Source organism: Ahaetulla prasina, chromosome 1 (genome assembly GCF_028640845.1).
Source record: "Ahaetulla prasina isolate Xishuangbanna chromosome 1, ASM2864084v1, whole genome shotgun sequence".
NCBI lineage: Eukaryota > Metazoa > Chordata > Lepidosauria > Squamata > Colubridae > Ahaetulla > Ahaetulla prasina.
Genome location: NC_080539.1, coordinates 118,294,000 through 118,321,564, shown reverse-complemented (window position 1 = coordinate 118,321,564; position 27,565 = coordinate 118,294,000). Strand labels below are relative to the sequence as shown.

Sequence of the window (27,565 nt, the reverse complement as noted above, 5' to 3'; positions counted from 1 at the left end):
CAAGTAAATAAAATTTACTACCTTAATTTCTTTGCCATAAACTATAAATTTATTAAATACTGTATGTACTGTAAATTGATATTACTTTGGTCTTCTTAATATTTAATATTTATCCCAGATGTTCACTTTACATTTCTATTTTGATAATTAGTCCCTTTCAGTCTTCCTTATATTTAGCCAATAAAATGGAATTGTCTATGTATCTCAAGCTGTTACTGATTCAATATCCATTTTTTCCTAATAGCTCTCATCTCTTTTTTGCATAATCTGCAAATTATTTTATTAAAACTGGAGCAAAAAGATAAAAAGTAACACAAACTGATATAAGGAAGAAAAAAAGAAAAAGAAATAAATAAAAGAAAAAGCAAATAGTGCAAAAAACCAAAAATGAATACTAGGAAAGAAAAAAATTATAAAGAAATGGTTTTCAATGTTTTTCACAGCAATTATAAGTACAAACATATTTTAATCTCTCTCTAAATTTATGTCATATTACTCTTCTTTCTATATCCTGTCTAACCAAACCACAGATCACAAATTCATTTATTTTCAGGAAGGGGCTTCCAATCAACAATAAATATAGATAATACCTTTTATATAATTGAAGAAGCCAATTCATCCATTTCAATAAAATCTGACAATTCCACCAAGCATTTCTCTAGAATGGATAGCGTTGAATCTTTCCATCTTTATATGTATGATAATCTCGCTTTCATAATCATACACTGAAATAATTTTCCATGGCCTTTTCTGTTTATCCATTAGCCCTAAAAGGAAAAGTTCTGGTTTTAATTGAATCTTTATCTTTAAAATCCTCTATATCAAGGTATGTATTTGAATCCATTTTTTAAAAAAACTTTTTGATATCTCAACAACCTATGATTAAAATGTCCCTTCATGTTGTTCACATTTCAAACATATATTCGAAGCGCCTTTACACATTCTAGAAATTTCTCTTACATTGTGTACCAACAGGATATCATTTTATAAAAATTCTCTTTGAGATTATAATATAGTATAAATTTCAACCCCTTTAACCACTTATTTTCCAATTGATACATCTGTATACTATAACCAAAATTCTTAATCCTCTTTATCATACATTGATCAACCTGTTCTTCCTGTTTCAAATTTCAACAACAGTTTGTACATTTTAGCAATTAATTTTTATCAAAGGTACACAATTGTATTTCAAATTCTTACTTTGCTCCATACAATAAATCTTTTTATTCATTTTAAGTCTTTCAGGTAATTGTTCTGCTGATTTGATTTTAAATTCCCCCTTTGATTGTTTTCAAATAAATTCTGGTATTTCAACCATTTATCTTTATTAACCCTTTCTTTTCTACTAAATGCTTCTTGAACTGAGATCCATAAAGATGTTTTCAGACACAACTTGGGTTTATATCAATTCCATATGGTCAATATGACATACTGTATCTAATAAAATTATTTCAATGTCCACATTAATTTTAACTTTATCATAGCATAAATATCCATTTCATCCAAACTTTAGGCTGTGACCTTTTAACTGTAAAAGTCTCTTATTTTTCAGCAATACCCATTTTTTCATTCAGACAAAACAACAGCCAGTGAAGTACAATTTCAAAGCCAAGGAGGGCCAGGAAAGCTAAGCGTTCTTTCCTTTGCATCTTGTAACACTTTACATGTTAACGTTTTTTTCCCCTTTGCCACTGTTTAAATGGTATATCAGTTGCCAAAACTAGTATGGTCTTAAATAAATTCTAGGCAAAATGTTCATTTTTATCACAGACATTCTTTCCAACGGTAACAATTTTAATTTCTTCTTTCTTAATATAACTTTTTTATACATTGTCTTAACTCTATTATTTTGAAATAACAAACAATTCATATTTAGCATAGTAATAACCAAGTATTTTTTCCTCAAATCTTAAAACCAGTTTTCTCTATCAGTTCTATTTGAATTTCTAATTTCATATTTTTGTGAACATCTTTGTCCTCTGATTATTAATCTTGAAACCTGCTAATGTACAAACCTCCTTAATTTTTCCATTGCCAGTCCATCGAGTGGATCTTATCAAAAATCATCTGCAAATGTCTTCAGCGAATATGTTCTTTTTTAATCTTATCATAATTCACTCTCTTATGTCTCTATTCAATACCTCATGAACCAAAATGTACAAAAGTGCTTACAGTGGACATCCTGGTCTTGTTCCTTTTTTAATCTAGCATTGTTTTATTAGTTTTCAATTAACAATTATTTCGCCTTTTTGAGAAGTATCAATTAACCTTACCTATCTAATAACATTATTTCCTAGGTTCATATGTTCCAGAATTTTAAACAAAAAAATATATAATTCAAATTGTCAAACACCTTCTCTGCATCAATCAATGCAGGTTACTTTTCATTATGTTGCTCCAGCTATTGCAGAATATTAACATTTCTAACATTACCTTGTAATTGCTTTTTATGTAAAAACTTGCATTGATCTTCATTAATAAAATCCTGTAAAATTATTTGTCATCTTTCAGCCAAAACAGTTTGCAATCATTATTCAATAAAGACATTGGTTGATAATTTCTTGTCCCTCATTAGGTAACTTTATAATATCTTTCCAACTATCAGGAATCTTTCCATTCTGCAAAATAATATTTCTTGACTTTTGTATAAGGTCCCAATCCCAATTCAGGAAATCAACAGAGACTTGTCAATCTTTTCTCTGATATCCTCTCCATGTTCTTCTAGAATTGTTCTAAATCTTAAGCACTTTTTCTCTGTTCCAATGATGCCGAACTGTCCAAATCCATCTCCAACTCTCTGTATAAACTTCTATTCTACTTCCCTAAACTTCCACTTTGTCAATAATTTGTTTGAAATCTATAGCCAGTGGCCCTATAGATTTTTCAATTTTCTTAACTTTTTTTCTGCTCTTTTTTCATCCATGCAAATATTTCTTCCTTTACCTTTTTAACTTTTTACCAAATTGTTCAAACTATTTCTGCAACAAATCTGACAAAATGCCCTTATCTGTAAGTTGTTCCAATGAACCCACATGTCCTTCTCCCAATTTGACAGTTTTCCTTGTGGTTGCCATGGTAAGAAAGTATAAGTATTTTAATTACTATAGAGAAAGAAAATGGCAGGTTTTTTTCTGTTTTGTTCTCCCTATATTTAACACTTTAGTCCCAACTGTCTCTCCATATTCAGTCATACAGTCCAGCTCATATTACTCTTATCTTCTTATTTTGTAAAATCCATCCATTATTACTGTCCTTAAAAATAAACCATCAATATTTCCATAAAGATCCAATTTGTTAGTCTAATTAATGTTTCTATTTTCAAAGGCAGTTTCATCAGAAAAAAATAGTTTTTCTTATTTTTTTTTAAATATTGTCCCCCTTGTCCATGTAAAACTTTCTTATATCACAATCTTGTTAAGCGTTTTGCTTTTTAAATTAAAATCCTCTAAGATAGCAGGGTTTTATTTTTCTCTTCTTAAATTTCAAAAAGAAAGCACTCAGAGAGTCTTTGATCTTCAATGCTATTTGGAATATCTCTCTTATGTTGTAAAGCAATTAAATTGTATAGTGATTAAGAAGGTGAGGCTTTTGCAAGGCCAAAAGACTATAAAGGCTGCACGGCAATTTAGGGCACATTGTAAATCCCTTAACTCCCAAGCCGTTTGCCTTACGATTGACCATAAGAAACTAATGTCTTGCAGCCTCCTTGAGAGAAGCAGCTCTTCCAGAGCTTGTGTGGGTGATCCCCTATATTCCAGTATATTCACTGCGTAGATTTAGCAGATTATGAGGACAATAAGGATCTTTGTCTCATTCCCTTCATATTCGAAAGCGTTCTGGTGTTGTCCAGTTTAAATTTTTATGGAAGCTTCCTGCTCACGGTAAAGATTCCCTAGAAGAATAATCAGGTGTTCTGTCACGGTCACCAACCTCAACCTACATGCTAGTGTGATTCAAACAGTTCAAGTGCCACAGCATCCAGGGGCAGGGAAGTGTGACAAGATGACGGTCAAAGTAACACACTTAAACCTCGCTATTCTGGGGGCATGCAGTATTATTGCCCTACAAAAGTGGTGGGGCTTTAACTGTAATGTTGTAACCACCATCTTGTCTTTGATCCACCCCTGCAGATGCTGTTTGTCAAAGGCCACTCAATAAAGCAAAGATAAACCTCCTCCTTCTAATGCCTTCATTTCTGATTTCATGCCCCTCTGCCTTTTCCAAAGCCTGGTTTTTTGGAGGGGTGTTATTTCTGCATGGTTCTATTCTTCTTTGTAAATCTTAAGCAACATTCCACTTACAAGCATGGCCAAAATTAAATAAATGGAATTATGTCAAAAAACCTAGATTACTACACAACTTTGTTCATATTTGTTGTAAGATAACATTTATTGTCATTTTTTCTTTGGACACTCTGGCACATATTAAAAATAAAATTCTGTTGCCTGCTCTCTGTAAATGTTATATAGATGTTACTCCACAGGCTTAAATATTTAAATATTTTCATATCTCATCTATTCTGGATGCTTCCATATTTGACAGCTACTCTATTCCTCACTTTTTATTAGGGATGGTTCCAAAATCTTTCATCTTTCCTTCATTTTATAATCCTGTTCATAATGGGTTTCTTTACATCTTATTTTAAAATAATTTGCCTCTATTAGATCTCTTCCATAATTATTCTTTTAAGTATTCCTTACATAGATGATTCTTCTGATCTTCTTAAAAAGATCTTTCACTTTTCTATTGCTACATTCCTCTGCATGTTAACATTCATGCTGAAGATTTCTTAGCCTGATATTGGGAGTTTGTAGTCAGTCATTGTCCAGAGCTTTGTTTTTCCCTCACTGTCATGCTGGCTTGTTCTGCCAGTCGCTAAGATGTTTTTTTTTTTAATGTTGGTTTGGTTTGTACAGTGTTGTTGGTACAGTGTTTCTTATCTTTTTGCTTTTAAATTAAAATCCTCTAAGATAGCAGGGTTTTATTTTTCTCTTCTTAAATTTCAAAAAGAAAGCACTCAGAGAGTCTTTGATCTTCAATGCTATTTGGAATATCTCTCTTATGTTGTAAAGCAATTAAATTGTATAGTGATTAAGAAGGTGAGGCTTTTGCAAGGCCAAAAGACTATAAAGGCTGCACGGCAATTTAGGGCACATTGTAAATCCCTTAACTCCCAAGCCGTTTGCCTTACGATTGACCATAAGAAACTAATGTCTTGCAGCCTCCTTGAGAGAAGCAGCTCTTCCAGAGCTTGTGTGGGTGATCCCCTATATTCCAGTATATTCACTGCGTAGATTTAGCAGATTATGAGGACAATAAGGATCTTTGTCTCATTCCCTTCATATTCGAAAGCGTTCTGGTGTTGTCCAGTTTAAATTTTTATGGAAGCTTCCTGCTCACGGTAAAGATTCCCTAGAAGAATAATCAGGTGTTCTGTCACGGTCACCAACCTCAACCTACATGCTAGTGTGATTCAAACAGTTCAAGTGCCACAGCATCCAGGGGCAGGGAAGTGTGACAAGATGACGGTCAAAGTAACACACTTAAACCTCGCTATTCTGGGGGCATGCAGTATTATTGCCCTACAAAAGTGGTGGGGCTTTAACTGTAATGTTGTAACCACCATCTTGTCTTTGATCCACCCCTGCAGATGCTGTTTGTCAAAGGCCACTCAATAAAGCAAAGATAAACCTCCTCCTTCTAATGCCTTCATTTCTGATTTCATGCCCCTCTGCCTTTTCCAAAGCCTGGTTTTTTGGAGGGGTGTTATTTCTGCATGGTTCTATTCTTCTTTGTAAATCTTAAGCAACATTCCACTTACAAGCATGGCCAAAATTAAATAAATGGAATTATGTCAAAAAACCTAGATTACTACACAACTTTGTTCATATTTGTTGTAAGATAACATTTATTGTCATTTTTTCTTTGGACACTCTGGCACATATTAAAAATAAAATTCTGTTGCCTGCTCTCTGTAAATGTTATATAGATGTTACTCCACAGGCTTAAATATTTAAATATTTTCATATCTCATCTATTCTGGATGCTTCCATATTTGACAGCTACTCTATTCCTCACTTTTTATTAGGGATGGTTCCAAAATCTTTCATCTTTCCTTCATTTTATAATCCTGTTCATAATGGGTTTCTTTACATCTTATTTTAAAATAATTTGCCTCTATTAGATCTCTTCCATAATTATTCTTTTAAGTATTCCTTACATAGATGATTCTTCTGATCTTCTTAAAAAGATCTTTCACTTTTTCTATTGCTACATTCCTCTGCATGTTAACATTCATGCTGAAGATTTCTTAGCCTGATATTGGGAGTTTGTAGTCAGTCATTGTCCAGAGCTTTGTTTTTCCCTCACTGTCATGCTGGCTTGTTCTGCCAGTCGCTAAGATGTTTTTTTTTTAATGTTGGTTTGGTTTGTACAGTGTTGTTGGTACAGTGTTTCTTATCTTTTTTTGCTTTTTCACATATGTTAACCATATGGGACCTTATTTCTAACATTGATCTTATATTCTGATTGTGTATTTTCTAGGTCATACATTAATGGCACAGCTGCTGTCTGTAATTCTCTAAATTTAACCTACATACGCAACACCAATAATTAATGGTTTGTCAATAATCTGCCCCCAAAGTATTTGGCTGACTGGATTGTACTTCTTCATCTTTTGTATCCTATTATGCAATTGATTTGGTTCTACTATTGTCAATTCAATGAAGGTTGCATGTAAAGGCCATTGTTATATCCCTCAAAGCAATATAAGCATTAATGACAATAAGCCAAAAAAACCAACCACAACCCATCGCTTCTCAAACCCCTATTAATCTATCTCCTATGTATTGTGTTTCATATAATTTTATACAAAAATTGTACTATATACAGAATTCTTTGATAGTTTCCTCCACTGCCTCTGCAGTACTATAGCTACATTACATTTATTGATGCTTACCAGTTATCTAATACTCTTGATAGATGTGCTGTATATCTTATTGGTTTCTAGCCTAGCATGTATTTAGCAATATCCTTTTAGAATAGATCTGGTTTCGTAGCCCTTCCACTACAACTTTATTCCTTCAAAAGGATTCCTGATCTAAACAGTATATCCTCTGGCACCAGAGGAAGAAAGCAAAACAGCAATTTCTCATTGCTGCACTTTAGCCATTGACCCCAATACTCCCACTACATGATTCCAGAGGGCTGGAAACTATTTAGAGCATTGGGACAATGATCTAAAGATCATTGGTGAAGAAAGAACTGGTGAATGTTGCCGTTGGAAAACTTCCTGATTCCCATTCTTCCAGAAATGAAAAACAACAACAACCCAGTACGACTAGATTATCCAGTGCACAAAATTGATCAGGAGCAAGCCAAGCTAAAATTAAATGCACAGAATAATTTTGGGCTGTGGGAGATCTTGCTTGTGGTTTATTTTTAACAATTTACTTCTGCAGTTTCCATCTTGTCCTTGTATCACTGGTTGTTCCGCAACAGTATGACCTTCAATCTATACTGTGATCATTGTATCAAGAATCAGTATGTCAAAAATCGTGGTTTTGATAGAGCATATAGTTTACCTTCTACAAAAATGTAAAAATAGAACAGTGGGTCATTGCTGACAATTTAAAAGAATGGATACAAAAACAGCTTTTGACTTAGAGCTGCAAATTATCATCAAATTACAATTCCCAGAATTTGAGCTAGCTGGCTAGTATAGTTGATATTTTATAAATTGTCTGATCATCTTTTTCAGGCCCAAGCTGTTCCTCATCTTCAGTGCTTGCATACTGCAAAAGGAAATTAGCATCACTTCTAAAAATGGACCAGTTTTCTAGATTCAGAAATTATGGTTTTGGCCTGTGACATACTGCAGTTGAGATCCCTCCACAAGATTAGGTTCTTGTAGGAGTTACCTAGAGAAGTATTTGGGAAAAAAATAGGTTTCATTTTGGAAGCACCTATGCCTTCACTTAAAAGCCAAGCAATCCCTTATCAAGAGTCATGGATTTTCTGAAGAGCATCAGAAGTGATTTCTGGAGCTTGCAACCACAGGGCTTATACTTGGCACAAGGCTGCCTTTCCCTTTGCCATTTAAACTGTATTCTTTTGCTTGTTCTCACCAGTCCCAAACTCATCCAAGTGGCTGATTCTTTCAGAATCCCCCATCAGCCCCTTTTGCCTGGGGAACAGAGGCCAGCCTTGTCAAGGGGCTGCTAAATGAAGTGGAGGGTTCACTGGCAGAGTGTGAGAAAATTCTCAGCAGCTATTCAAGGCCATGGACCAGGTGCACCCACTTCCCCAGCACCAAGGAGCTGCTACCGCCTCATCTTGAGCTGCCAAAAAATTGTTTACTCTTTGGTAGCAAAACAACATTGTTTACTTTATGGGGAAAAACAGCGAAGGCACAAAGTGTTTCAAACACACCAAGGGTTTCACAAACCTTCTAGTGTCCTATAACACTGAAAGCATTAAAAGGCAAAAAAGAATGCCTGCCTGCAAATGTGTGTGTACACACGCAGAGAGAACGAAGACCCGATACAAAACAAGGTTCTTCTCTTTGGCACCAGTGTTCTGGGACACATTAAGTGTAAGAAAGGGAAAAACAGAGGCTTAAAGGGAGAAAAGCATTTCTTTATTTATCGCTTGGGTCTACAATAGCTACCTTTGTACAAGAGCAACCCTGCTGCCTCATCGTGCCAAGCCTGCTTTCTGATCAAGAAAAGCCCATCTGCACCCAGTATATTAGAGATTGTTTTAAAAGATACAAGTTTTGTTTTTTTGTGACTATTCCTCATGTATCGATGCCAAAGTTATTGTCGGTTTAGGTGATCTGCTAAATAATTAAACATCAACTATGAGCTGCCTGAGGGAAGGTTGAAAATGTGCCTTGGGTTTTAAAGAGTCGTGCCTCTTAGGGACCCTTCTCTTCATGGCTGCTTGATATTTCCAGTTCAGCTCCTTTTTAACCTTACAGACTGGCTTTTCTGGTGGTGGTCCAAACTGCAGCTAAAAGGAGGCCACTCCAACCTGTCTACCTTTGTCACCTGCTCACAACTGCTGAAGAATCGATTCAATATTTTTTATGTTTAGTTTCATCTGAGAAAATCGGAGGTGTGGTCATTATTCTTTCTTTGAGGCTCCAAAAGTGTGAACATTTGTCAGCTAAATCTGTCTACAAGGAAATGGAAGACTTGACAGGCTTCTGCACAATTAGAGTTTTTTGAATGTTTTGTTTCCTCTCTTCTCTGAACCTCAAGTCAGTTTCATGGGCATGAAAGCATCATTCTCCTGTGGTTCCTAGGGAAAGTTGACTCTCAAACAGATTGCTCTAGAACATAAAAGATTAAGCAATTCTTATTTCTGAAATTGTTCGTGCCACTCTGATTTGATTACATTTTCCTCCCCTTCTTGTTTGGTACAAGACGAGTTTCTAAAGTGCTGCCTGTTTCTAAGTTTATTTTATTATAGATCTCAAGTAGGCTACCCATAAGTCACATGAACTCCATCCTGATATTTTTTGGCAAATTGCCTCCCAATTTGCCACCGACATTACATAGTAGCGTAGTCTGAGATCACATGTCTGTCCCCTACTTATGCTTTTTCTATGGTCTCCACCACAGATTTTCAGTAAAAGATTGAATTAAAGTTAGAAATTTGCAGACCAGAGGGTGAATAAATGATGCAGAGGAAATCATCTTTATGGGGGAAAATGTGGGTATAGAAAAATGTGATTTTTATTCCAGTTACATCCCCAGTTACTTTGGCCAGACTCATTTTTTCACAACACATTCTGTGAACTGCAGAAAAGATTATGCACTAGTAAGTTAGAGATGTGTTATGGGAGAAAAAGGACAACAAATGAAGTTTTTATGTACATCTTTTTAAACTTAACCTTTGGGAGAGAAAAAAATCCAGAATTAGTCTTAGATTGCATCTTGTTTTTTTGAGATACACAAATTGGTGGTCGACTGGTTGCATGTGTACGTTTGCATTTTAAATTTATATAAATACTTGTGCTCTTCTCTTGGTTTATTTGGAAGCATCAAGCTGCACAATGCCAAAGTCAGGCTATCGGGATTATTCATATAGTTTAGGTCCTTATAGATTTACTTTCTTCTGACGTTGATGAAATGAGACAGAGCTCTTTAGATTTGCCACATTGGGTGATTGATGGACCTCATGGGGCTCCCAAGGGACTTGCCCCCCCCCCAAGAATCTGTTGGGCCCTTCAGACAAGGGTTTGGTTGCAGGTGAATGACTGAGACCTTGAACCAGATTGCTCCTGTGCTGCATTTCCCTATGTGTCAATCCCACAGTGTACCTTAATTTCCTGACGGAGTATCAGAAGCAATCCCCAAAGTGACTTTGGAAAAAGACAAAGTGAATCCAACTAAACACAAACCAACATTGTGACAACAATCAGCATTTGCTGATAGCTGCCCAGTGGCCCTGCTTAGAGTGACTGTACCTTATTTGGGAGGCCAGGCCACAGGCAAAATTTCTCAATATCTTATCACTTACGATATTGAGTTCCTTGACAAGAAACACAAGGGAAGGCAAAATCATTTGGATTTGCCTGAATAATTTGTTCCACCTTCTCCAGTTTGATGCCCTTCAGAACTATTGCAATATCTCTTATAAATTAAAGAAGCTTCAGGAAAGCTTAATTAAAATTAGTTTTCTTATGGCCTTTCATAACTGGCTAGTTTCTGCTGCCCTCTGTCTTTAAATAGAACAAAGCTTGTTGAACCAAACCGCACCATCAGTGAGTGTGAGACGGAGAACAGCAAATTCCATTAAGGGCATAAATAAAGTGCATATGTGGTGCAAGATATTCAGAATAGCTGATCATATGATAAAAATGAACACGCTGTTTATCCTATACAACAACTACTATGACATTGATTCTGATGGCCCTCTCAGCTAATAGCGTGTACATAGGTAGACGCAGTATTTTCTATTATAAAACTGAATAAATGCAATTTAATATATGAATTAATTTTATAGATTCAAAAGTGCTACAGTTTTATTTATGTTTTATACTATAAGTGTATTTCCATATATAGTGCATTTACTCAAAAGTAACGTCCATTGAATTCAGGGACTCTTTATATAAGATTACAGCCTCAATGTAACATGCAGTTTAATTCAGTACTGCAAAGAGAGCAACCCTATAGTAAAAACAAAAATCTACAGGACAGCTATGTTATTTTGTGCATTGCACACATTTGCACTGTAAAATTGGGAATTCTGATCCACCTACTTTTTTATATTTGCTGATAAAATATTTTTAAAAGTTGATCTTATTTGCAGTATAAGATTTCATATCATTTTTATGCAGTTCATAAAAATATTATTTAAATTCTTCTTACAATCTTAACCTAGGAACTAATTTCATTTGGGAACTAAATCTATATAAATTTGCATAGGACTAGCAGACTGATATGGAAGACATGTAACATTACATTTAGCCTCAATAATCACAGCAGAAGCCTATAAGAAAGGAAACAGGAAATGTCTCTCTTCTAAAATGACGTGTTTTTCCTTCTCTTGTTAATTTTGTAAATTCTAATTATTCGTGTATCTCAGAATAACAATGTTTTATATAAACTAATTTAATCAAATGGATTGCATTCAAAACTGCAGTCTTAATTTTATATTCCCAGTACGGTAATATTTGCTTTACCATGTTAAAATAAATTTCAAGAAACTAATGCATACCGTTTTTTGTAGACTAAACCCAAAATAAATATGTAATCCAGGATTCTCATTATTACTTTACTTTGCAGTAATTTCTCAAAGCACCCTGAAAATCTCGAAGCCATTCGATAATTGGGGAAGCAGAACTATCAAAATAATTTTATTTCAATTTGCTCTTCACTCTTACAAAGATTTATTCTTCTAAAGTAGTATCCAAATTCTATCAGAACAATTTTATCTACGTATGCATACGTAGATTAAAACTCTTCACTTTCTATCATTGATTTCATACTTGACTTTAAAAAAAGTAGAAGCTTGTTGAAATTTTAAAAAAGGATGAGTTGCACTAACTTTATGTTATTTGGCAAGCTGGAAAGGAAACATTAGAAGAAAAATTAAAAGTGAGGTTTCGGGTTTCAACCTTCTGCTTTTTTTACCTTATAGGAGCTTCACTTGGTGCAATAAAGTAATTATTGCACCAAGTGAATATAATTGTACTTAATGCAAACTCCTGAAACAAATTGAACTCACAAAAATATTCTCAAATTTAAAAAAAATATGTGGAAGAAAATAAATTATATCAATTTAGCCATCCAATAACTGTTGTATTTCAGGAAAAATGATATGGTTCCCAAAGAACTGCAATTTAAAGTAAGATACTATAGTGAAACAAAAAAATGCAATGGTGATAAGAAACCCAAAACCCATATTGCACTATTTCAATATGACAAAGATGATTCTGGAAAGCAATCTTACTATACAATACCCCTAGCTTGAAGCTAGGAGTCAAACATAGTTTGTGATATACAATTAAGATCATCCATTCGATATCAAAATTTATGACTAACATATCTAAAATTATGGGCACCGCTGAAGTAGGATTGTAGAGATTATAGCCAAAAATATTACATTTTCAAGTTTGCCCATCATGACAACAATGTGTTTTAATCTCACTGTATCTACATAGAAAGAAAGAAGTGAGAACAATATTTGGCTGGGAACTTTTATAATGAACGAACGCATCTGAGAGTGAATTTCCAGGTCTAGCAGCAAGTATAAAAAAATGTAAGCGTTAATTGCTGTTGCTGTTGTTTTGTGTGTTTGTGTGTGTGTCAGTAATCACTATTAGAAAACAGGGAGGAAAATTAAACTAGAAAAGTGAGGCATAAGTATACAGTTGCAATAGGAGCTGAAGGCTGGTAGCTATTTTTTTTTCCAATCCTGGATACAATTGTTGTAAGTTTTATTTTAATTAAATTGTCAGATCAACATTTCAAAAGCACAACAGACCTCTAAAGAGAAATGTCTGAATTTTTATGAAACTCAAATGAATATTAGGATTATGTTAATGGAGCAAAAATGTTCTGGAATAAGAAACAAACCTTTAAAAAAAGGAAAGCCCTTTAAACTAAAAATCTGACAGCCCATATTGCACAAATATTTTCGGTCTTGTCCTTGTTTCACCTTTTCAGTGGGAAAGAATATGTTTTTTCTATATTTATCCAATGGCGAATGAATCAGCTTTAGCAAATTTCAAGAAAAAAATTGTTTAAACGCAATTCAAAGGGATAAGATTTATAAATTGTTGCAAGATCTATTTTTCTTATGTGAAATAAAATTTTCATAGTTGCAGAGATTGATAACAAAAATGTTTCTACAGTATATATTTATTTTTCATTGTTAAAATACAGAGCTGTTATCCTTTAAACATGCTTTCACTCTTAAACACTATTTAGGCCAACTAGAAAATTTATCCTCCATAATTATGTTTCTTGATCAACTCTAATCCACATTTTTTAAACTATAGCAATCCACACTAAAATTTATCATCACAATTTCCAGGTTTCTTATTTTGATTTATATATACAGAAGCAAATATATTACAATACCATAGTTTTAAATATTTTTGAAAAAAACAGGAGTTAATTAAATGGTACGAATAACTATACTTTAAAATATTTTTTAAAAATGAGTTTCGATTAAAGCTCTAGCATGTATAAAAATTAGGTACAACCAATTTTTTTAGAAGGCTTTTCAAAGCATGGCACTATTGTACACAATAGGAAGAAGCTAATATAAAAGCAAATCAATGTAAGGATTTAAACTGTTACCAATTTTTGAGAGTAAATACTGGGATGCATATGGATATGATACAGTTGTGTTATTTTTTACCATAAATCTGAATTTAATATGTTGTAACACAGCTATAAACGTATTGACTGTATGGATATACTGCAAAAATGAAATCTCTTATTTATCAGTAACTGAAGAACATGATTCTTTAAAAAATGTGTATGACCAAAAAGAAAAAAAAGGAAAATTACAACATGTCACAGATTCAATTTCCAATGTTCCAATGAATAGCAGCTAAAAATTTAGTAATTATTTCTGTGCAGGACATGTGGATCAAAAAGATGATAAATAAGAAGAAATATATCCCAGTGAATCTGGCAATTTTGATGAGCTATGTCTGATATTTCCAGAATACTTCTGGTCCAAAGGAGCAATGCTCAACTCGGTGTAAATTAAGAGAACCCCAGCCTTCATAGCTTTTCCAGTATAAGAAAGACACGGGCAGTTTTACCTATTTTAAATTTAAATCAGTGTTGTTATTTTTTCAAAAAAAGCCCCCTACAATATGGTTTCAATTTGGAAAGTAAAATAAATGGCTACATTTAAACAAGATTCCTATTCGTGCTATTTCATGATCGTCTATATTTCATTATGTAACAGTGAACATAAAATGAGGTCTCTTTTAGCTAGGCAGGAATATGCCTTCAACTGAGATGCTTTGTATCGTGCAACTCGATCCTGCAGAACACTTCAACTATATAACAGTATGTATTTTTTCTCCAAAGACAGGGAAATTATATCAAGAACCATAAAGCCATAGGTACCTTAGTAGAAAACCTACTGTCACCTTTGCTTTTTCATAGAAGTACTTAGAATTCATACATTGCATCAATATGAGCAATAAGGACCTTGAACATTTAAAAGCTTCAAGATATTCAGTGTCAGTTTAAGATCCGAATAAAATGGTAAGCACCCAAAACTTATGTCCTTCAGAATTTAAGCAGCTTTCTATTGCCTATCAAAACTACAAATGTACACATTTTAAAATTCTGCAACAATTTATAAGTAAGCGGTCGTACGAGGATATTAAAGTACATTTGAGCCCATGCCAATTCAGAATTTCCTGTTACAAAACTTCCTATTTTTATGCGACATGCAGTAATGTTCTGTAAGGTAAGAACATTACCTTACAGAACAATTCTGCTTATGTTAAGACATAAATTGTACTTAGCTGAATACAATGTATAATTTCCTTCAAATGTATTTAGTACTGTATTTATGAATTAAAATAATTGCAAGTATAGATCCCTTGACTGTATCTTAATATATCCAAGATTATAAATTATATAATTTATAAACTAACATTCACATACATTTAATAGAACATGGTTGCCACAAATAATTAAGAAAAAGATCTCTATTTATATGTTGTGTTCATTTCTTAATTTAGGTTATTTAATAGCCTTACAAATGAATCAAATCACTTTTTTTTGAAGAATGGGTCATTTATAAATGAAGTATATAAATGATTTTATTTTTCTGCTTGTAACAAAAAGTGTTAGGATTAAGCTGGTGAAGAATAAAATAATAATTAACTATTCATCTTTCATTTTTAAAGCTGCAAAGCTCCTATTACCAGGTCAGATTTATTCAGTTGTACTTGAACAATAACTTGGCTCTGGGTTTTAGTTCTAAATACTTTGCTTCTATTGCTTGTAATAGCACAAAGGGATATATTTTGGTCAGTTAAATAATTCTAAGATTTTATTTTCTCACTAATGCCTTTTGGGCCTTCAAAAAAATATCCTACAATTCTAGCATTACTGATTATATGAAAATGAACAGATTTCGTTTTTGTGTCTAATTTTAGTATTTATTTATATAGCAAAAGGGAAATCTGTATGAAAACTTCATTAAAAAAGAATCTCTAGGAAAACTAAGACAAATACATGTCTCTTACATTTTCCTCAAAATTATTCTCTTGTTGGCTGGGGTTCTAACATATAAAGCAACAGACATCCTCACCCAATCCTTGTAAAATCTCATTTTCAATTGCATATCTAAAGAGGAAAGCACAGTACCTATCACCAGATTCTAGGTATCTTTAATGAAGTGTATGGAAATATTTTGGTATTGTGGCTGTAATATTTGTTCTTGGAATATTCAAGTAGAAGTACACCTTTTGCTCCGTAAGACTAGATGGCAAGGGAAAGCCAAAAGCAAAGGTTTTCAGGACAATGAGGTTAGATGACAACAGCTAGTGTTAATCTCTCCTATCATTTTTTTCTTTCTTTTTGTTAATCTTTTCATTGGCACTTTGCAACTTTATGAATCATCTTCAAATTCTTATTCTTTTCATTTAAGTGGATGCAATCTCTTATTTTAAATACAAATCGCGGATACTTCCCTGTCTTCCACTTACGTTTTTTCACCCTTTCTCTGTCCTCAGGTTGTCATTATGTCTTTATTCTAAAATATCCTCTTCTTCATTACTATCTTTCAAGTCATCTGCTTCCTATTTCCATTTTGTGGGGGGGTGCGGCAAAGATCTTATGAAGACAGTGTATATATATATTTTTTACTTTCTTTCAACATTACTATGCTATTTTTGCTTCCTTCCTTCCTGCCCACTTCTGCCCTTTCTATACAGATAGTCCTCAACTTACAATAGTTTGTTTAGTGATAATTCAAAGTTACAACGGCACTGAAAACAGCAACTTATGATTGTTTTTCACACTTATGACTGTTGCAGCAACTGTATGGACATTTGATCAAATTTCAGATGCTTGGCAACTGGCTCATATTTATAATGGTTGCAGTGTCCCTGGGCCTTGTGATCACCTTTTCTGACCTTCTGACAAGCAAGGTCAACAGGGAAGCAGATTCACTTAATAACCATGTTACTAACTTAGCGACTGCAGTGATTTGCTTAACAAGTGTGGCAAGAAAGGTCGTAAAATGGAGCAAAACTCAAGTGAAAGGGCAGGAAGAAGCAAGAACCGTAGGCATCGTAATGTTGACTACCTGTATTGCAACTGTTTTGCTTAGCAACAGAAATTTTGGGCTCAGTTGTGGTCGTAAATCAAGGATTACCAGTACTTGATTCTTGATTGGCAATGGAATTTGTACATTTTATATAATACCTAACACACTGAGTGTAGTACCAAGCATGTAGTATATTAATCAAACTAACATAATAGTTTGCATGTCATATGGATTAAAAGGCTGATCAGCGTAAGTAGTAGATGATGTAGAAGCACCTTCCTTCAATCCTGCATGTCCTGTGTATGTAAAGCAGGAGACTTGTATTAGGCGTATCTTATTTATGCTGTCCTTCTTCCATAAGGAGTTATGTGTGGAGGGGAGAAAAAAATAATAAACCAACTTATTGAATATACCAATCTCTCCAAAACATGCATGACATCATGATGCATGGAGCCGTGATGGTGCAGTGGTTAGAACGCAGCGTTCTGCTGACAGCCTGGAGTTTGATCCCGCCGGGACTCCAGGTTGATTCAGCCTTTCATTCTTCCAAAGACAGTAAAATGAGGACCCAGATTGAATAGAATAGAATAGAATTTTTTATTGGACAAGTGTGATTGGACACACAAGGAATTTGTCTTGGTGCATATGCTCTTAGTGTACATAAAAGAAAAGATACCTTCATCAAGGTACAACATTTACAACACAAATGATGGTCAATATATCAATATAAATCATAAGGATTGCCAGCAACAAAGTTACAGTCATACAGTCATAAGTGGAAAGAGATTGGTGATGGGAACGATGAGAAGATTAATAGTAGTGCAGATTTAGTAAATAGTTCAACAGTGTTGAGAGAATTATTTGTTTAGCAGAGTGATGGCCTTTGGGGAAAAACTGTTCTTGTGTCTAGTTGTTCTGGTGTGCAGTGCTCTATAGCGTCGTTTTGAGGGTAGAAGTTGAAACAGTTTATGTCCAGGATGCGAGGGGTCTGTAAATATTTTCACAGCCCTCTTCTTGATTCGTGCAGTATACAGGTCCTCAATGGAAGGCAGGTTGGTAGCAATTATTTTTTCTGCAGTTCTAATTATCCTCTGAAGTCTGTGTTTGGGAACAATATGCTGACATTTATAAACCCCTCAGAGAGTGCTGTGAAGAACGATGGAGTGATATATAAGTAAGTGCTAATGCTATTGGTACCGCAGAGAAGTGGGTAGAAGGCTGTTCTGTTGCAGGTTCTCTTAGTTTAGTGACCACAGTTGAGGAAAGCAACTCACTGATTAAATGAAGCAATTGCTAAGTAAAACTGTGATTGTGCTTATTACGAGTTCAGCTTTCCTTTGCTTTATAGACCTGCAAAGGTCATAAATGCGAGCTTTGGTCATTAAGTTACTTTTTTTTATCACTGTCATAACTGCAAACAATCACTAAATGAGACGGTTGCTAAACAAAGGACTACCAGCATTGGGAAAAGTAAAGATTGGCCAGTTTCCTAGATCTGTATGACTGTAACCTTGTTGCTTGTATCCTTACGATTTATATTCACTGTTTCCTAATATGATTTAATGCTTATTTGTACCCTATGACTATCATTAAGTGTTGTGTCTTATGAATCTTGACAAATGTGTATTTTCTTTTATGTACATTGAAAGCATATGTACCGAGACAAATTCCTTGCGTGTCCAATCACATCTGTATTTAAAATTTGTTTTTATGCATGGCATCAGCTGCAAGGATATTATATGTACAAAGATGAAAAGAGGAACATATTTTTTATTGTTTTAAAATGTTTTTAGTATTTTAATTGTAATTGTATTTTTTGAATTGTAAACCAACCAGAATCATTGAGCAAGATGGCTGGCTATAGAAACTGAACAAACAAACAAACGAACGAACGAATGAATGAAATACCCATAGTGGAGGAATGGATCTTGAAACTAATGGAACTGGCTGAGATGATCAAAGTGATCCCTTTGATTAGAGACAGTAACCTGGCTAAATTTCTTGAGGCTTGAAAAACCATTGTTAGATTTCCTACAAGAAGAGGAGAAAAGGAGAAAAATGAATTTTTGACTCTGGGATTGAGAATTAGATCTGATTTGGTTAAAAAAATATCGTGAATTGTTAAGTATATGGTTATATATGGTTGATAAATCATATATTTATATATAGTTTATATATGCATTAGATGAAATTTAAATTAAGAATGTATGAATATTATTTATTATTAACCTTGATTATTTGTATTTGAAAGGTTTTTAAATATTGATGTTATTCATATGAACTTAGAGGAGTTTATTGAATTTTATTGTCTCTGTATTGAAGAAAGCCAGAGGTCACTTTTTAATATATATCTGCTTTAATGTATGTATTTTTAGTCACTCTTTAACTTTATCCTTTTATCCCCTCCCCTTTTTCCTTTAATGTTTGTATTTTATTGTATTTTATATTTATATTTACATACACACACACACGTGTAGATAGATAGATAGATAGATAGATAGATAGATAGATAGATAGATAGATAGATAGATAGATAGATAATCTAAAGCACAGACAAAGGCCCTAATCTCACCAAAGGTGTTTTTTCCCAAACACTCTTAAATTGGCTAATTCAACATACTGCCTTAGCTCTTTTTTCTCTTATGGAAGTACCAAAAAATAATGTCCAGAGAACTGAGTTAAGAAAAATAACATAGTTTCTGTAAGTGACTATTTAGGAAAAGATAGGAAAATATTTGCAAAAGAGTGCTTTGCAATATTTTTATTTTTTTGGGACATCACATAAAATGATGAAAAATTTACAATTTTTTTTTTTTTATTTACATTTATATCCCGCCCTTCTCCGAAGACTCAGGGCGGCTTACAGTGTGTAAGGCAATAGTCTCATTCTATTTGTATATTTACAAAGTCAACTTATTGCCCCCCCAACAATCTGGGTCCTCATTTTACCTACCTTATAAAGGATGGAAGGCTGAGTCAACCTTGGACCTGGTGGGACTAGAACCTGCAGTAACTGCAGGCAGCTGTGTTTTAATAACAGGCTTCTTACAGCCTGAGCCACACCACGGCCCTATAATATAATATGCAAGCAAGTAGTTAGTAGTACCACTTGGGAGTCCTCATTTTCAATAATTTATATTTTTAATATGTATCTTGTAATTCCATCATCACATTTCAGTGTTTCCCACTAAACATTTAAAGTAAAATGAGATCCACAGTAAGTTTTATGAAGGAGCATTTTATCCTCATTCATTAATGAAGATAATTATAAGCTGTCACTTAACTTCTTATATATTTCATAAATACAGAACCTGTTCATTCTATTCCAGTCTAAACATATACAGTACATGCATCCTACAGATAATCAGCATAATTTTTCCTCATACCTTGTGTACACTTTGAACTAAGAGTCCAAGTTTTCTATAGTGAAATCAGACTGCCATCTATGGGTGTAAGTTAAGACTTAGCAAACAACCTATCACAAGGCCATTTTTTCATACTCAAATTAGAGGATTTATAATAGGCCACGATTTTCAAATTTATTTGGCTATAAACAGCATTAAATGTACTGGGCTACTTCATCAACTACAGACATTCAAATGTTTAGTATATTATTTCCATTTGCATGCTGGAAATGGGAAAAATGATAAACCCAAAAATGTGGTAGGAACATTTAGATTTTGCTTTCTGCAAGTAAGCAAGATATAGATAACAGCAGTATTCAAAAAGTTAGATTAGATATTTATTAAGAATAGTTCATATGTTACATAACCATAACTATTTATGCAGCAAATATATTTCCATGCATCAGAAATATTTTTGTCAAAATATAACAATAATGTTATTATTATATTCTGACAGGAATATAGAGAATGCCTTTGCATATTAAAGGTAAGGAACTGCTTTCATCTTGAGATTTTACATATAAAATCAAAAACTAAATAGAGATAAAAGAGGCACACAAGAAAGCAAGTTGTATAAAGTGTCACATTATCACTGTTAACAAAAAGGAAGTCAACAAATAGTTAAACAAAATATAATTTTAGCTTTACTCCACTTTAAAGGATGATTGCGATATACTTTGATAATCAATTGATTTCTAAATGATCTGAGAACAATAACATGTAGCTGGATTTTTTTTAAAAAACTGCACTGCAGTAAACTGGCTAGATTATACAATGGGTACTACTGGACGATTTAAAAAAATAAAATGACAAAAGTATCTGTAAAATAACTTGTTTATAAATTAAACTTGTTAATTGAACATTATAGAAAAATTATAGCAATTTTTAACTATAATGTTATATGTTTTTGGGCAATGAAAAATTCCATTCAGTAATATAACCAATCTCAAGTACAACTACCAAATCTGTGTTGAAAAGTATAGGCTACAGAAACGTTGTTGGTTTTAATCAGTTTCTCCCTCAATCCCTATTGACTCGGTTCTCTTATTTAAAAGTCTCACAAGAGCTAAATTTTTCAGCTACCATATAATTTTTAGATGCATTCTGAGACAATCTCTCTCAGTTCTAATATTTAGGTTTGGATCTGCCCTCTGCAGTTCATATTATAGATTTTGTTTATTTGGTAAATTATCAACTTTATAAAAGTTAATTACGCATTCTGGGGGGAAGAACCATCCTTAGCCACTACGGTTGTTATGTCAATGTAGCATATGCCCTTTTAGTCACCAGCAATTTGTGGCAACACTTGTGCAAAGCACAGAACAATCCATTTGCTAGATGTCTGATCAGAATCTCCAATAGAGAGAAGTATTTTTTGGAAAGGACAAAATTTGCACAAAAGGGGATAATATGTAAACTAAAAATAAAAAATATACTAACAGAAAAAAATAAATATGAAGTGTCTGCATTACATAGGAAAGGAGGTTTAGAAAAAAATGAGAACAATTTGGCTTCATCATAAAATTAATATAAATAATCTCCAACCTTAGAGATTTCTTTCTGAAGAATGATACAAACATTAAAAGAGAGATGCTGTGATTACAAAACCAATTCATTAATCATTTTGTATCCAAGATTTAAAAATAATTTTAAACATTTTAGAAAACTTGTGGTCAGGGTTGTTCATTTTTTAATTAAGGAGAAAAAGGGATCTCTTTGTCTTTCCAAACTATGAAGGCACCCAAATTGCATCATTGACAATGTTTCAATGTTTCAATAGCTAGCTTCTAGATTAACTAGACTGTTCGTTTCAAATGCAAAGAAGTTCTAATCTAATGAAATCTGTTCCATAACACGTAAGCTGATTCTATATATTGCAATGGAGCATACTTATGTAATTGCTAGTATAACATATATATGATAATGCATTTTACTGGAAGACAAGATAGTCTCATAATTTGTTAGGATAATATCTATATGCTTCTTCACATTATGTAGAACAAGTAATAAACTAAAATAACCTAACATAAAACGGATACATTTCAGAAACCCTCTACTTTATGTTTTAAAGCAACTATTAGAAATTATATAATTGTTATAAAACAATTATTGGAAATTTAGCAAAGAATTCAGTGATAGTAACTGCAGGTGCATTGTGTAAATGAAAGCTGATCTATTACCTCTGAATCAACACAAAGTCTACTAAAAGTATCTAAAATAATTATTTCACCTCTAATACAAAAAGAGGATATAGATAATGATACAGACTACCAATTCCATCAGTAAAGAATATGTTAGCTTTCCATTCAATGGTATTGGAATTGCTATATTTTGTATATGATAGAGGTAAAATTTAAAATTACTTTATTAAATATATAAAATGTATATTATATTTTCTAATGAATATTTAAAAGTTAATGCACATGAATGATATTGGTATACAACTAGGTCTGATTTTATTAGAGTGCAAGAGATTTGCACCTCTTTGCAACAAGATACTTTCAGAATACATGCAATGTTAGCAAAGTCAAATTGCATATCATTTTTGTAAGTTGCAGAAAAAGAACATTATATAATTAATATAATCATGCATAGACCCATACTCTAGAATATATGTGTCTAAGATTTATAATCTAATAATGTAATAAAGATAAATGACAGTTAAAGATTTGTGAATTTTCTCCATCCCCAGTTTTTTCCTTTTAGAACTATAAAACAGGGGACAGATGTATGTTTTAAAAAATGTCTGTAAACTGAAGAATGAAATTTATTGTAGAAATCTGAATCTGTCTGAAAGTGTCCACTGTCATTTTTAATGAAGGAAAACTTCTGCAGTGGTCTAACCTGGGTATTTCCTGTATAGCAGGACTGATTCACAATAATAAAATCTGTGCCTTGGTGTGCATCTTCTGTTTTACTGCCAGCCTTACTGCAACATTTTGTTGATCTGAAATAAAAGAAACTTGTAAGAGGCCAAATGGATGCTGAAGGGTGTGTGGAGTTTCTTATATTTATGGCCTATATTTGAAAAGTCTTCCTTGTGTCCTGGGAAAAGCTGACATCTTTTCCCTTTATATAACTCTCTTTGTTGCATAACATCCAGCGTGCAAAGTGCACAACTCCTTTAATTCTATACCAGTCTCTATCATCAGTATAGTCTGGATTGAGGCTAAGAAAATTGTACTTATCACTTTACCATATAAATTGTTCCTTATTTCGGTACCTGTTTCAGAGAGATTTCAAAATAGAAGATGAGGCGTGTGCCTCACAATTTAAAACGGGGCCTTTTTAATAGTGGCCCTACAGTTTGAGAATCATCTCTCTGCAACTCTTTCAGACCAACAATCAAGTAAACAATACCCCGATCAAGAGCCAGCAGTAAAGAGCCCAACCAAAGAATCTCTAAGACCCACAGACAGGCAAGACACCAGAATATAAACTGACAGCAAACGGCACTCCTCACTAGCACTGATGATGTTGCCTAGTTAGGATAATGAAACATCTGCAAGGAAACAAGCCAGCTCAGAGACCACCAAGGACCCCCTCACTCTTTCAAATGTCCAGGGTATTTTATTTTTGGCAAGCTTTTCTATTTCCTTCCATTCCTATATTTATGTCATTTACCCATGTTTAAATTGCCTTTAAATTGTATTCTCATTTTTTTCAGCATGCAATCCAAACGTTTCCTAACATTCACCTCATTGGGAACTTACTTCCAGGTAGTCATCAATTGAGCTGCATATTTAGTGATTTTAAAAAAAATTATGTATTGTTTTGGAGTAGGAAAGCTTTATAGGAAAAAAAGATAAGAATTGTGGTAGATAGTTTTAAAAAACCTTGTGATGAGAAGGCCTCATCACATTTATGATTTCTTCCAGGGCTCAAAATGCAATAGAAATGCCAGAACAGTCTTTAGGGAAGAAAAAGTGTTATAGAAAATGCACGGAAAGAAATGACATGGAAATATGAGAACCCAATGTAATTTGGTATTTAAAATATATTCTCTTCCACACACACTTTAATCCAACTTCAAAATGGATTAATTTTTTTAAAAAAAGGAACAGGAGAACCAAAGAGCACAGTGAAATCCAAATCTCACTAAGTAATTCCTTTGGAGAAGACACTGCCTCCCAAAAATTGCAGGAATAAATTACCAAAAAGCTTTTATTATAGAAACCTTCCTGTAAAAAGCATAGTCCAAAAGAATGAAGTTAGGTTGTAAGCAATAGAAATTAACACTGCCAACCTTCCTAAGGCCTGCTAATATTTAGTGCCAACAGGTCCCCTAGTGGTCTAATCAAATATTGCAAATCACAACCAAATATGATTTGGCCTCAACAACTACAGATCACAAATGTTTATTACATACTAGTATATGGGCAAAAAACAATCATCATTGCTAAACACAATTTCCTAGTTTTTAAATTTCCATTGGCTGGAATACTGGAGGAAGATAATGCATATCTTTTGTCTTCCAAACTATATGAGAAAATGTTCAAGATTAAAAATAACCCTTCAATATTTCTAAATCTTTCATGATGCATGTAGGGTATCTGAAATAATTTCATATTAAATGATTCTCCATAAAGGAGAACGAATATTGGTTTATACACTTGGTTTACTTACTGTATGCACACATTTCTAAAAAAATAATTTCCCTGAACTGAAAGTCCACTGAAAAAAAAAGTAGCATAGCCAAAGTACATTGTTTTTTCTTAGAGGAAGAATATAGGATGCACTTATATAAGAGCTTATTATATTTTTCTTCATTTTAATCACTGGCAATGTATAAAAACTTGTGAATTATTATCACCAGTTCCCAATTTATTTCTAACCTTTGGCATTATTCGTATCTTTAAATGGAAGTACCAATATAGTACCAACATATGCACCAAGACAAATTTCTTGTGTGTCCAATCACACCTGGCCAATAAAAAATTCTGTTCTGTTCTGTTCTGTTCTGTTCTATCTGCATTTCATGCCTCATGCTGAGAGTAATAGGTAACTTCAGAAAACAAAGTGCCTAGATAAGAAATCAACACTCAAAGTTAAGTTTGTTCTTAGAGGTTTCTAAAATTGGAGGTTTGAAGATTAGGACTGCCTGCTGTCTGGGGTCTCCCTCCCACTTTGCCGTTCAATGAATTCTCCATTACACACATTCCACCCCAATGCAAGTTTTCTCTCTTCTCATGTACTGTATGTCATTATTATTTCCTAGACTTATAACGAGCATGCAGAGAATGTTCTGTGAAGTTACTTAACAAGCCCCAAGTTGTCTTTTAGAACACCAGAGTAAGATTACTTTATTATTCTGATAAAAGCTTCATAAAAAAGATCTTTATTCATTTAGAGATATGCATGTTTTATTTCATTTTTTGTACCAATTTCAATACAAATATGTTTACATAGATTTAATATAAACATGTTAAACATATGTCCTTCAGTGTAGTCCTGTTTCTGCTTTTCCCAAATGTGATGAACACATTTGGGAAGACAAAGAGAAAAGCAGAGAACTAGTTGTTGCTCTCTAAATGTTCAGCATTCCAAACAACTTTTCTAAGTGGCCAATCTAGTCCTAAGTACTGTTTATGTTTGCAGCACATTTCAAAGTAAGAGAGATTGCATAAATATGAATGGCATGGGGTTACAAACCCAAATTCTTCATTGTGTTATGAAATGTATTTCTGCTCATCGAGGCCTATCTTTTCAAGAAGCTGAGCAATGTGTCATGGAAGAAAACCCTAAATTTTTTATTTAGCCATGGTGTTCTCCTAAGATTTCATTTGTATGTGTGCAAATAGAATTTATGAATTATTATTAATATTGGTTGAGTTCTTTTAGTATTGTTTAAACAATATCCAGGTTAAGCTTATGGAAAGCTATTGTTATGGCCTTTATCTCTGCCTCTTTGAACACATAAAAGGATTAAAGGGACACAATCTAGGGGGTAAAAACACATTCCCACATCCTTCTTTATCAAAGATCTCCCTTATAATTTATCTGCAATACTCCTGTACACAACTCTGCCTGAGAATTCTAGCGTACAGTAAGTACCAAAGCTTTGCCATCTCCACTTCGTTTGGTACGTGCAGTGTACCAAACATTATGTTTACAGTTTAATCCATATTAAACTGCACATCTCTGAAAGACAGGTAAGCAGAATTAAATCTGTGTTAACACAGATTTATATGCATATATATGCATTCATTTCTAGGATTTAAAAATCCCTTTCTAACAATTCTGCCCCTTTTTAAAAATTATGTATTGATGGAGAAATTCTAAATGAAATACAGCACTGTATTTACATACTATATCACTTGCTTGCTACACTCTACCTATTTAAACACATGGGGCAGAAGTATCAATTTCTTGCTGCCTTGAATTGGAAACAAAACAAGATTTAAAAAAAAGTACTCAGTAGCCTGCATCAATAATATTAGCCTGGATTTGTCATGAGTGAGTGAATGTGTGTGTGTCTGTCTGTCTATCTGTGTACTATACGTCATGTTTTCAAGTAATGCAAATTCTTATTTCATTTTTTTTAATCTATAACTTAAGATGGTTCACATTTCTCTTCCTTATTCGACTTAAAAACACCCCACCAAAATACTTGTTAGTATATACAATATACTGAATTCCTTCTCCCTCCCTTCGTTTGCCCAAAACACAGAATAACACACACACGCGCGCGCACACACACACACACACACAGACAGAAACAAACGCACGTTTCCATGTAAACAAGTTATTTACCTTTGTCTGTCTTCTTTGCATAACATTCACTGTAGGACTTAGACCCAGCTGTTTGTTTACAAACCACACAAGTCAGCACTAGGTTGTTTGTGTTTTGTTTGTCTGTCCTTTTAAACCCTCCAAGAAAACTAAAATGGAAGGAAAATAAAGCACAGTGCAAATACATTCCGCCCGACATCGCGCTACCATTTATCCCGAGGCCCCTGTTAAAACACTGAAAACACACGCGAGAAAACTGTGTTTACAATCCACTCGTGCTGACTTCCGCCCCCTTCCTCCCCCCCCCCCGCCTTTGCAACCCGAAAATAGTACACCTTCGCAGCCCTAGAAAATTCTGTTTTCTGGCTGACAAGAGGATCTCATTTAAGCCTTTAATCTACGCTTTGAAAGACGCGATGATCAGAAGGAAAATAAAATCACCGACATGCCATGAAAATAAGCAGAACACCCGACAGACCTTTTATTGCCTCTATGTATTTCCCTCCCTTAGTGACAGACGTTTCATTGGTTTTCAGCCGCGGCGCAAGCTCGGTTGCGATTGGCCGAACGGGTTGAGCTTAGCTCTGTTGGTAGGGAAAAGGCTGGCGGTCAGGCCGACCAATCGCGTCTTTTGTTTCCAGGAGAAACATGGCACGAGGAGC

The 27,565-nt window shown here is 33.7% G+C and overlaps 1 long non-coding RNA gene across 3 annotated transcripts in view; it reads right to left on the bottom strand.

The window, feature by feature from the left end:
* LOC131193729 (uncharacterized) overlaps positions 1-27,182 on the bottom strand; it is a 38,155-nt gene extending 10,973 nt beyond the window's left edge. For 2 of the 3 annotated variants that reach the window (XR_009153998.1, XR_009153997.1), the window contains exons 1-2: positions 26,925-27,182; positions 591-767 (exon numbers count right to left, since the gene is read on the bottom strand). This is a non-coding gene — a long non-coding RNA (uncharacterized LOC131193729). Of the gene's footprint in view, positions 1-590; positions 768-23,015; positions 23,119-26,924 lie in introns of all 3 variants that reach the window. The other variant, XR_009154000.1, reaches the window with a different exon arrangement.
* Between the last annotated feature and the right edge of the window lie 383 nt (positions 27,183-27,565).